General features: G+C 40.5%; 1 protein-coding gene across 1 annotated transcript in view; it reads right to left on the minus strand.

The window, feature by feature from the left end:
* The window catches only part of BZW2 (basic leucine zipper and W2 domains 2), a 48,935-nt gene extending 36,774 nt beyond the window's left edge, over positions 1-12,161 (minus strand). Inside the window, exon 1 of the mRNA XM_044428992.1 lies at positions 12,051-12,161. The gene's annotated coding sequence lies outside the window, so the exon portion shown is untranslated. The remainder of the gene's footprint in view (positions 1-12,050) is intronic.
* Between the last annotated feature and the right edge of the window lie 76 nt (positions 12,162-12,237).

A 12,237-nucleotide genomic window follows, 5' to 3' on the forward strand; every position in this document is an offset into this window, starting at 1 on the left:
TATGTATTCCTCCACCTTCTTGTGCCATTTTTGTTTTGCAGATGTCACACTAGCTCATCATACTTACCTAGATTTGAACTCATTTGCACTACAAACCACCATTTCCTTGTCTGTTGCATTCACTTGTGTCAATGCTATGTGCTTTGCTCAGGAGGAGCTCACAGAAGACAGCTGCCTACAGTGAACCCACAAGCTCTCACTCATTAAGGAGATGTTCTGCTCGCCCACATAGCTTTATCCTCATTCCTCACGATTTGCTAGAAAGGGCTGACATGTCATGAGTGAATTATCTGTGAAATGATGCATGTTCAAAGGAGCCAGTAATTTAATCAACATGGTTATCCCTAAAATTCATAGACAAGAGAGTGGATAATTAGAGGGTTGATAAAGCTTTTTTTATGGATATGTTGACTTGATATTCTTTAGACAGTTAGTGATGCAAGTCCAATTCAATCCATGCACAATACATTTCCCTTATAAGCAAGCTATTTTAAGTGTCTTACTGACAAGTTGATGTACAGTTTAGGAGGAAATGCATAAATGAGGCTGGAGGAAACTAACCATTAACTGTCAAATCTGGGATGCATCCTGGGCTGGTCAGAATATTTTGCTGCCTGCGGGGAAACATCCTCCCCTTACAATTCCTCTGGAAGATACTGAGCCACTCACTACCTCTAACCTACTACACACAGTTGTTATGAGATAAAATCTAAAACTATCTAGAACTATCAAAATTAAAGCTGGTCAATTTCAGGGGGCTGAATTTAAAAAAAAAAAAACCCAAAAACTGGCAACAAATGCTCACCCTTCCCATCAAAGCATGATTCCCACCAGAAGCAGTGGCTTGCCCCAACTTCAGATGCTTTGAACTACAATTTCCCTCAGCCTCTACTAGCATGGCTAATCGTGAGGAATTCTGGGGGTTGTAATCCAAAACATCTTTAGGGCAACATGTTGGCAAAGACTGAAATGGAGAGATGAAATTACATCAGCAACTTCACCCACCCATTCCACCTGACCGGATGTGGCCTCATGAAGCCAGCCAGGTTCAGGAAGGGAAAAAAGCCTCATCATAATTTTCCACATTGTTGGCACAGCAACACAGGCATACATTATAAATTTGCGGTAACTCTAACACTCACAGTTGCATCAGTCACAACCCAAATGGCAGCAACTGCAGTCAAAACAGTGCCTATGCTGAGGCAGAGGCTCAGCAACAGTATGCCAAGAAGCCCACCAGAGAGCAACACTAAACTCCATCTCCAAAAGTGAAGAAGGGTGGCGAGAAAGGGCATACAGCCAGGTACTGCCATTTTCATTGCTCTTTGTCCTCCCCCAAGTGGTGACAATACAGCAGTACTTGGGAGATAACAATAATAAAAGATGAATCAAACTGATGCAGGGCAGAATATTTTGCTATATGTGTAATTTCAATAAATGCTTAACTGTCAAAAAACACCAAAAGCTTTAAACAGTGTTAACTGTTTCTCTGAACTGAAATCTCTCTTTTATCCAGTAGTTTAAGATGTCCGAGTTAAATAAGAATGTTACTTGTCAACTTAGCCAGCTAGTAGGATTATTAAAATATCTTCATAATATAATCCAAGGTTAGGCATTCCAAAATCAGAGACAGCAAATGCAAGCATACAAGCAAACAAATGGATTTTGTATTCCTTATAATATTTAATTTCTTTCCCCTGAAGTTTTCTCAATATGTAATATTTCTTCTTGAAGTTTTCTTTTATGGATTGTATCAATGTTTGGTTTGATCATCCTGGCCACCCAGAAAAAATATACTTTTTCTATTACATATTTACCTATAGTGGAACATAATGAGCACCACTTGAAAAATAGAGTATCAAACATGCCCTCTAAGCATGTATATAGCTTGCTAGATGAAAAACTAGGAGTATAAATCTGTTGCCCATCCATCCAAAGATACAGTCTACCCACACTGCATTACATTCAGTTGAATGCACATTTCAATGAGCATTCTCCTACCTGACACAGCTAATGATAGGTAAATTCCTATTTTTTTAAACATGACTGGAGCTGCATTTTCTAGGGCAGTCAAAGCTGAGTAAGAATACAAAATCTGATATTGTCTTCCCATTTCACAGGCTACAGAAAAGACCGATCACCACTTTCTCCTTTGCAAGCTGAATGCTTTCTGTTGCCCTGAACTGAAAGGCTGCAGAGGTTAGAGTGACACAGCAGATGGTAAACAGAAAACTTAGCAGAACTTGGCCTGGAACAGGAGGCAAGTAAGGGGTTTTTCATGTTCTACCACTATTTTCATGCCCATTAAGGCGCTAAGACAGGCTAGTAACAAGCAGTCTTATTTTTAAAAAATAAGAGAACTCAAGACATTTCAAGTAGTGTGATTTCAGAACAGGGAACACAAATATTGATGCTACTGTAGACAAATAGGGAAATTTGAAAGGCATGGAAGTGACCTTGAAAGTTGAAAGGCAACAAGCACAAACAGAATAAAATGAGTTGAGTACCCCATATTCATTTCAGAGGTAGGCAGCTACATTTGCTTCCATTAAAGCTGCGAGGTCATCTTCAAGGGCAACTCCTGCATCCCATTCGAGTATTACAAAACAGAGATCAATGTAACACTAGCAAGGTCCTCCTACCTAGTCCAACAAGGGTAAGGCCTATGCAGCAAACACAATTACTAAAACAAGGTTCTGATGTTGCTTCACAAGAATGGATTCAGGTACATGAAGACTTGAAGGAAGGAAGGAAGGAAGGTCGGTCTCCATTGTTTCTATTAATTATTGATCTGGTCTAGACATATGGACTCAATTTTTATAAACTATGGTTTGGAATAGGGGTGAAAAACTTCCCAAATACTTTCACCTGCAACTTCCATCAGCCTGAGCTGCTGAAGGATGTGAGTTTTAGGCAAAATCTCCCTCAAGATGCCCAACCCTGACTGGCAACAAAATACTTTTTCAGTATGCAAAGGTCCTTTTTCCCTCTCTGCAGGTTGGTTCCCTCCTTCCTTTTCTGACCTCCCTAACCAAGAAATATGGGATACAAATAGCAAAGCATGGTTAGTACTTTGCCTCAAGGAGAGAGGTAACATTTCTTTGAGACTTTGAAACCATCATGGAATACTAATGGAATATATTTGGGAAGTCAAGGAATGGAGGGAAATGGGGGAAACTGAAGGATATATAATACTTGAGACTAAAATATATATTTAAGTGAATGTCATGCCCTTAAAGCATCGTAGAGCTTTAATAATTACAAATAGTCAAACTTTAACAAATGGAGCTACAAGCTGCAAAATCCGAACTTTGTTATTTAACCATTTATTAATGTTTGAGAGCTGGTAAAATAGGCGAATCAAAGCTGAAAGTGGAAACCATGAAGAGTAAACAAAATAAAGGTTCTTTTGTCTGGTCTCATAAAACACTATGTAGATCTCTTCTAGAAATAGGACAAATTGCAATTTTTTAAAGGCATGACTTCAGAAATATACATCCCTGTAACACTGGGTAAACAAATTTTTCGGCCCTTCCAGCAATTTGAATGCCTTCCCTCCCCAGGATATAAGGAGGCTATAGGATTGTGCCCTTAACTATTATAACTACTCTAACAATTCAAGCAAGTTATCTGAATGGCAGTCTTCTACTATATTCTAGAATAATGTTAGGATAAAGTGCATCTACAGTTTTTGCTCTGTTCTGTAGGCCTTATTCTTTCACACATTCTTTATCTTTTGTAATTTTCTAGTATAAAAAGGAAGTTAAGTCTGGTTATGAAATCAGTGTACCTTCATAAAGGAAAGGCTTCTATCGTTTGTCTCCAGCCTTTCCATTTCTCAACACTGTCTAAAGTCCTGTGACTTCCTTGGGGTTCACTGATCCCAAGCAAATCTTTTCTGCTTGAGCATATCCCTGTTAAGAATGACATGCTTGTTTGACTTACCAGTAACTGTAATCCACCTTTATCCAAGATACAGATGTACCAGCAAGGTGACTGATTTCACATTCACCTGCCACTCCCATGTTCAGGCAGCCAGTACAATGAATCCAGAACAAGCCATTTACTGTTCAAAGAATTTTACACAGACACTTTGTGCCTCAAAACATTCTGTACTTCTGAAACAAGCTAAGACAAATTGAGAAAAATGCTGTCTTGTACTAAGCATCAGTATGAATATATTCCCTTCTAGCAACTTACTGTGCCGTAAATAAAAGCGTTGCTTCAGAAAGGAAATGCCAGAAGAAAGGAAAGGAATCTTAACCTTGATTAACTAAAACAGACTTATATTTAAATGTTTGCCAGGTAGCAAATAGCTTCCAAGGAAGGTAAGTGCAAGAGAAACACAGTGCTTTATTTCTTCTCTTTGCCCAAACTGACAACAAGCAGAGCAGTCCCAGCATGAGCTTCACTGGTGGCTTCCAACTGTGTTTAGAATTTTAGCTTAAACTGGGTTAGATTAGGTTGGAGGCAAAACAAATTTAAGGTTGCATCCCAGGCTATTGGAAATAAGTAAAACACAGGAACTTAAAGTTCAGAAGCTCACTGAAGAAATGAAAACTTTGGCAGTGCCAGGTGAACACCTATATTAGGGTTTCTGTCAGACCACCGTACAGATGGTATATTTTCCTACATAAAGATGAATGACATCTCTATGGAGGAATCAGTCCACCTTGGTTTCCTAACATGTCCATCAGCAAAATGAGCTGCTTCACACCTGATTTTTATGTAGATAAGGTAAAAACCTCAACTCACCTTCCAAACTAGAGGCTTGGAACAAATGTTTGAGCACTATATGACCTAAAATCCCAAGGTATGAGTTAAGGAAACCATCTTCAATCTGATGTTGGGATTTTCATTTGGACCATGTATCTACATTAAGTTTGAGATCAGTCATTGGCAAAAATGCAAAGGAGGAAAGTCTCTCATCCCTTCATTGCACCAGCAGCTCCTGACTCTGCCCTATTGTATGGGAGGGCCCCAATGAGCACCCAGAGATGCTCTTCTAGGAGTGTTCTGTACTGCAGGAGAAAGTTGGTGATGGAAAACTTTCCATCTGTGAACTTCCTTAAGAGCACAATGCAGTCAAGATGTCTATAAACCCCAGAACCTGGAAGATTACTGGCCTAACCCTGGTAAGAGTGGGAAGAGTGAGAGGGATGAGTATCACCTCCCCACCTCTTGTTCTGCATTTTTGCTAGATAACTATTTTAGACCATCTAATTAGGAAGCTATGGAAGGAGAGAGGAGAATGGAGCCACATCAGGATATCCTGGCTGACCAATCTCTTCTCCTCAACGCTTTTCCACCCCTCTCTGATATTGCTTGCACAGTTCAGGGAGCAGCCAGCAGAGTTCTTTCCACACCAGCTGTAGGAGGCCAGAAGAGGGGGGGTGGGGTCAGAGCTCTGATTTTGAGTTGTGAGGTCGGATCACTTTGACATAGGAGTTGGCTATCCAAACAGTTCTAAGGCCCCCTCAGATGACATCTAGGAGCAATAGGATCATTCCCTAAATCAACTTACAATGCCGAATTTTTCCCCAAGCAGCAACATACCTCCAATTCATTCTACAAGTTAAGACTACTTTTGACATTTTGTTTTGACTTGTGAAGTTTTATGAACTCTGATGTCCCAGAATTGCTTCCAAAGATGCTAGTCTTCAAGAAAACAAAGGTTTTGTTGTTGTTGTCAAAGATCTTACACATATGTATCATAATAGAGGAAAAGTATGGATTTGAATAGGTGCAAATAAAAAATTGTATTTTGATTTTGGCCAGGTTTGTTGCTTCTGTTCTTGTTGTTAGACAAACATAGTATAATAAAAAATCAAAAAGATTTAAAGCTCTTGAATTTAAAATACTATTATTATCATCATCATCTATTTGGTATACTGCTAAATAGCTAAAGCTTTATAAGTTTACATCTATCTTGCTAGATAACTACTTCACAGGACAAATACCAAGAATAATTTGTTTTTACAATCTGGTTCCATGAGTTGTGAAAAATTGCTGCAGGTTTCTGGCAATCAGAGGTCTATTTCAGTATTGAGAAGGGGCCAATTTTTCCAGCTTGGTGATAAAGGAATTATGGTATCTTTATTCATTCCAGTCAGAAAATAACTCTGTCAAAAACTTGCCTTTGATGCAGGACAAATAAAGATGATTCTTTAATCTGAAGCACAGTGACAATGCAGAAAACAAAATTAAAAATATACTTCAGACTACATATCCTGAGTCTCCAAGGCCACAGCTGTGGGTATCTTACTTGGAAGTACTTCCAGTACTTCCAGTGAAATGCAAACATCTTCTTCTAAACATATTGAGTAGCTTCTGGCACTGTGAGGTTTCCTCCTCTTTCCCAGCCTTTTCTTAAATTATGTACACTGCCTAAGGGCTCCTATATACATGAGCTTGTCAATACCTGCTGACACAGTGGAAGTGTGTTTATTCCAAAACAGGGACCTGATCCTATGCTATGCAGCAGCGGTCAACACTTGACTGTTGATTTAAAAAAATAATCACAGGCTTTTATCTCTTGTGGTAAAGGAAAACCCTGAAGACCATTCAGAATCCAATGGGGTAAAGCCAAGATTTGCCTTTTGTGGAGAGAAAGACACGGAAAGGTTCTTCTTATGAAAGGTGACTTCCACTTTTCAGGGATTCCCCATTTCTCACCCCTCACTGAACAGGGTTCTCTGACTCTCTCTGTAGCAGAGGAGGCTGGAGGGGCAATTTTGGGAAGAAAAAGATGAGGAAATGAGCTTCTGTTAGCCCAATTATATACATCTAAGTCAGGATGCAACTTAATATCCTCAGATGTATTAATGGGATTTTTCTATATAACGAATAAATACTAATCTTGAAATTTGGAGAAGCAATGAACCTATGGTGCAGAAGAGCATTGTTCTGAGAAAAGGAATTCACTTCAGACTAGTATATTTCATCATTGGCCCAAGACCAATTTTCCCCTGCTTAAGGTTACACACAAATCTAGTTCTATGATATTTATCATTTCAAACCCACAAACAAATGCTAACTCAAATCTAGACCAAATCTGGTTAAAAAAATCAACCACAGACACAAACTTGTTTAACATTTATATTTATAGGTGTAGTGCAAGAAGAAAACACATAGATGCACAAGACAAAGTTGTATTGGTGCAACAACACCAAACACGTTTTCTCCAGAGTTGGTCATACTAGAAAGGCTTTGAAATGATGACTAAGTTATGTCTGATGGCTTTCAACGGAATTTGATCAGATTTAGATGATCAAATGTGTATATTTATCTATTATTTAAATATCTATTATGTATTTATACTCAATGTGTGTATTTATCTATTATAAGTATAATCCTACTAAAGAGATCTGTATTTGCCAAATAAAGTACCACTTCCCATAAATGGACACCCACCATACTTTGTACAATTTTATTCTTCAATTTTCAGTGACACTTGTGCGTGTTCCATTGCTAAATCAGGAAGTCTTATGCATGTTCCATATTTGCACAACGGGAAAAGCAGGAACGAAAGCAGAAATTGAACCGATCTCTGTAGGGCACTACAGAGTTCATTCTGATTAATTCAGTACAATGCATGGGAATACGGTAACAGAGGATATTCTCTGGGTTCTGCTATTAAGAAAATTGCTGATAACTTTACTCCTCCATTAGCCCCATCCAGCCTTCCCTGACCTGGCTCTCTCTAGATGTGTTGGGCTGCAACTCCCATCATCGCCAGCCAGCATGACAAACTCCCCATAATGGTTGGGGATAGGGAAGTTTTAATTCATCCGAACCAGAAGATACCAGGTTGGGGAGCAGCTGGTCTAATCCATAGATTACCCATCTCTACTCCAGCACACACCCAGGTTAAAGTCAAAGTACTCTGCAGCTGCTTTCTCTTTAAAACTTTTAAATCACTGAAATATACTACAAGCATTATATAAAATTAAAAATCACACAGATATAAAACTATCACACACATATATATCTGCATTTTGCCATCTTAAACCCCATAATGGGTTGCAGACAAGCAGGAAAAGATGTGTATTAATTGGACCAAAATTTATTGTCATTTATTGGGTTGTTCTTCAGAATGGCTTTGTTTCACACTGGGGAAATATCTAAAAAATTTCATACAGCAGCAAAGACACCATAATTGAAACAGAGCTACCTTCTGCAGGTTCTACAGCAGTGGTCCCAAACTTTTTTGGGCTGCCACCCCCTTTCCTTTTGGATGACGTCCCCATGCCTCTTTCTTTGTATTAGCGGTACTAGGGTTGTCATACCTTCGGTAAATTAATACCCCTTGTTTGCCTGGCCTCTGTCCCCACCCTTCATCCCCAACGGGGCATTGGGAGGGGGTGTCATGGTGAACAGTAGCCTCCAGGGCTGTGGCGGGGGGGGGGGGAGCAAGGGAGGCTCCTCAAAAGTCCTATTTTACAAAAATTTCCCTTTTTGTTCTTTGTTTCTTTTATAGTACCAACCTGTACAGGTAGTCCCTGGGTTATGGGTGAGTTCCGTTCCTGAGAACATTCTTAAGTTGAATTTGTATGTAAGTCGGATGACATGACTGAGCCAAATGTTTGTCTTAGTATAGAAACATAGAAACAGAGCGACTCAGAAGGGGTCTCCCAGGCCATCTAGTCTGACCCCCGGTTCCAGCCGGGTCTGCTCATGACATGCCCACCATGATAGAATATCATGTATATGAATATATTTCATGTATATGAATATCATGTATATGTATATATTTTACCTTTCTATGCATATAAAATGCTTAAAAACTTCAGTATTTGCTAAAACATCTTAAACACAATACGGCATTGTAATAATGATAACAGATCAGTAATAATAAAGTAACTAGAGGTGTTGAAAAGTTAGAGAGAATCTATACATATGTATGTGTTCAGGTATACAGTATTGTTAAAAAAGCAAATAAAATAAACAGTTCTTAAAATGGTTTAGAACATTCTTGAGGTAACAGTAACTGATGATGATGGAGAGGGACCTGATGCTGGAGAGTCAGGGTTTGATTGTGCTGCTGGAGAGTGGCAGAGGGTGGTTACCACTGGAATTGCTCTCTTGAAGTAGGTCTCAAGGTTGTTTGTATAGCCATTTTCTTTTTCTTATTATAAATGGTCTTGTAGCAGCTGAGGGCCTGGTTACAAGGACAGATGCTAAAGAAAAACCAAAGGGGAACTACATGCCCTACATGTGCCCTGAAAAACACTGGCTTCGGTAGACTCAAGCCAACACTGTGGAATGAAAAGCCATAAACACTCTATCTCTAGGGAACTAGGCTGCCACTGATGTCTCTAAATGTGTTGCATAGTTCCCTAGAGATACATCACATAGTTCTTTAGAGATAGCCTTGACTTTCTCTAGCAATTCTCTAACAAAAAGCTGTGAATATATCTAGGAGCTGTATAACTATTGATGACGCATCACCAAACACATCACATAGTTCCCTAGAGATAATCACAGCTTTTTCTAGAGATATTTATGTAGGGTTTATGGCACCTATGAGTTTATGAGTACCTACATATTCACAGGTACAGGTTGTTTGTAACCTGGGGATGACCAGTAATCTCTTAATGCCCCCCTGCTGCTCCCTTTTCCCTCACTGCCGCATCTGGATCTTTCCACTACCTGGGTTCAGCACAAGCGCATGTTTAGACCAAAAAAGTGCCACAACTCAGCACTGCGCAACCAGCCAGGACTTTTTTCCTGCCTAAACATATATAGGCAGGATCACATCCTAAGACTGTTCTTTTTTAAGACATGCTACTAGATTTTTTTTAACTGGATGAAAACAAGAAAGCCACAGAGTTTTTCATACTAGCTCTACTGCATCCAAACTTAGAATATTTCAGACCTGACAGCTGGGTCCAAACAATGCTAATTAATAGCCATTTAGGATTTGTAACTATTCTACACGAAATTTGTAACTGACTTGTGAATTAATAAAATGTCAAGCCACTGTAACATTTTTCCATTTTAAAAAATGAGTAATGTACAATAAATTTCCCGGAAAGAAAATATTTATATGTCTACAGGCTTAACATGTATCACACACAAAAAGTTCAAGTGATAGATAAACCATATTTACTTGTTCCAGATGCAAAAAACTAAAGCACTATTCAATAAAATTGCCACTCATAAGCATTGCAGCATCAGTTTACATCATTTTGATCCCTGAAGGTGTACACAAGAACATCTAAATGAAAACACAGACCAGAAACCATAAGCGCACAGAGCAGAAATTAAATCTTATGGAAGATAATAATGGGAACCACTTCTAGGATTATTCTCCATTTAATGTAATGTATTTGTATAGCTCAAAAGGTAAACCTAATTAAAACTACTTTAGCTACAGAACATATTCTGCAAGTAGCATTCAGAAAGCATACTGCATTACAACTTATAAATGCCAAATGGAAATTCCATTAATCCTTAGCTGAATAAGAGCAGCAAAAAATCTCTCAACTTATTTTATAGGTCAATCATAATTCATGCAGGTTGTAGCCCACAAACCATTAAAAACAAAACAAAACCTAATCTCACTGAAATCTACAGAGGTCTATTACTGGTCAGCTGTGGCAGTATCTTTAGTGGGATTTATTATAACCAGTGAATAAAACAGTGTTAAATATATATATTTGATGCTTTCAAGCAACTGGTTGCTGCTCCCTCAAGAACTCAGCTTTCCAAATTTAAGGTGGGCAATCATTTAAGTAGCAAATATGCAAACTTAAAAAAAAAAACCCTGGCTGGCTGATGTGTAGATTGTTCCTCCAAGAGACTTACAAGACGCTTGTGAACGCTAAACTACAAATCTCAGCCAACTTTTAAATCAAACATTACCCTTAACCATCTGAAAATTATTAGTAATTTTTCCAGATTACACACGCCGTTATTGGGTTTCTGTTGTTAGCGTGTTCAAAGAGAAAACTGCAACCCTAACCCATGAGCGCTCAGATCAGAAGTAAGTTCCACTGACTTCAACAGGACTTGCTCCAAATTGCTTGGTATGAGATTGCAGCTTCAGACATCCTTAAGCAGAGGCACGAAACCACAGAGGAAGCGAGGTCGCCTTATTATACTTAGCACGCAATCCTATACAGATTAAGATGGGATGAAAGCTTGGCTGGGCAGAGGAATGCTAGAACCCCTAGGCCTTTTTCCCGTCCACCCACGCATAGGATTGCGCCTTAATACCACTGAAGGTCTCCTGAACTCTAATGGCGCCTTTGTAATAGAACTGAGCGCAACAGCAGCAGCGTCCGCCAGCGCCAGAGCCTCCTTCCACGCACGGATTTGTTTAACGGTTTCCGAACTAAGCACCCCTGGGTCGCATCCTCACTACCGCAACCAAGGAGCAAGCCTGAGCACTCCGGCTCTCGGGGAGCCTGAGCGCCTGCGACCGAGAGACCAAAAGCAAACTGCTCCTTTGCAACCTGCTTGTTCAAGCTAAGAGCAGGCGAAAAGGAAGCGCTGGATCGTGTGCATCCCTCTCGGGAGGGCCTGCTCTGCACAACACGTTTCTTGGCATACTACTCGGCCAAGCCATCAGAAGAGCTTCACGACCGGGCTTGTAAAGGTTTTCCGTTCCCCCCAGACCAGATTATTTTTTGCCCTTAAAGCACCACTGCTTAAACCGTTTTCATAAATAACAGCTTTAAAAGCTCTCACGGCCCCACACTCTAACCCGATGTGCTCGTCCCGTGTCACCTTGCTGAAGACACACCGGCACGCACACCAGCTCAAAGTTGCGCAAAGAGGAGCTACCTTCCCCACCCGGCGCTCAGCCCGGATGAAAATCCCAGCCCGCAAAGCTCTGCCAACCACGGACGGCAGCCCAGCGTGCCGGAGGAGAGCGGATCCCTCCCTCCTGATGCCCTTTCTTGACAGGGCTTGTGCACGCACGTTACCGCTGCCTCTTTTGTGCATTTACCGCTCCGACCCAGCGAGCCTTTCCTCTCCCCGCTCCCTCCGTTAGACTCGGGGCGTCGCCTTTCCCAAAGCCAGCGAGCCTGTGCGGTTTTTACCTCTCTCGTGAAAGGGGCGCTTATCTAAAGAGGAGAAGCAAAGAGGCGGCAGCTGCAGCAGTCCCAGACAATGGAGAAGTGAAGGACAAGCACATTGACACTCGCGCGCTCGCGCGCGCGCGCACCGCCCCCCCCCCCACATACAGACTAGGCTCCGGGCCCCACCTCCTTCGCCGCCCGGTCGTAC

The sequence above is a fragment of the Varanus komodoensis genome, unplaced genomic scaffold (assembly GCF_004798865.1).
Source record: "Varanus komodoensis strain SLA01 unplaced genomic scaffold, ASM479886v1 scaffold2, whole genome shotgun sequence".
Classification (NCBI taxonomy): Eukaryota; Metazoa; Chordata; class Lepidosauria; order Squamata; family Varanidae; genus Varanus; species Varanus komodoensis.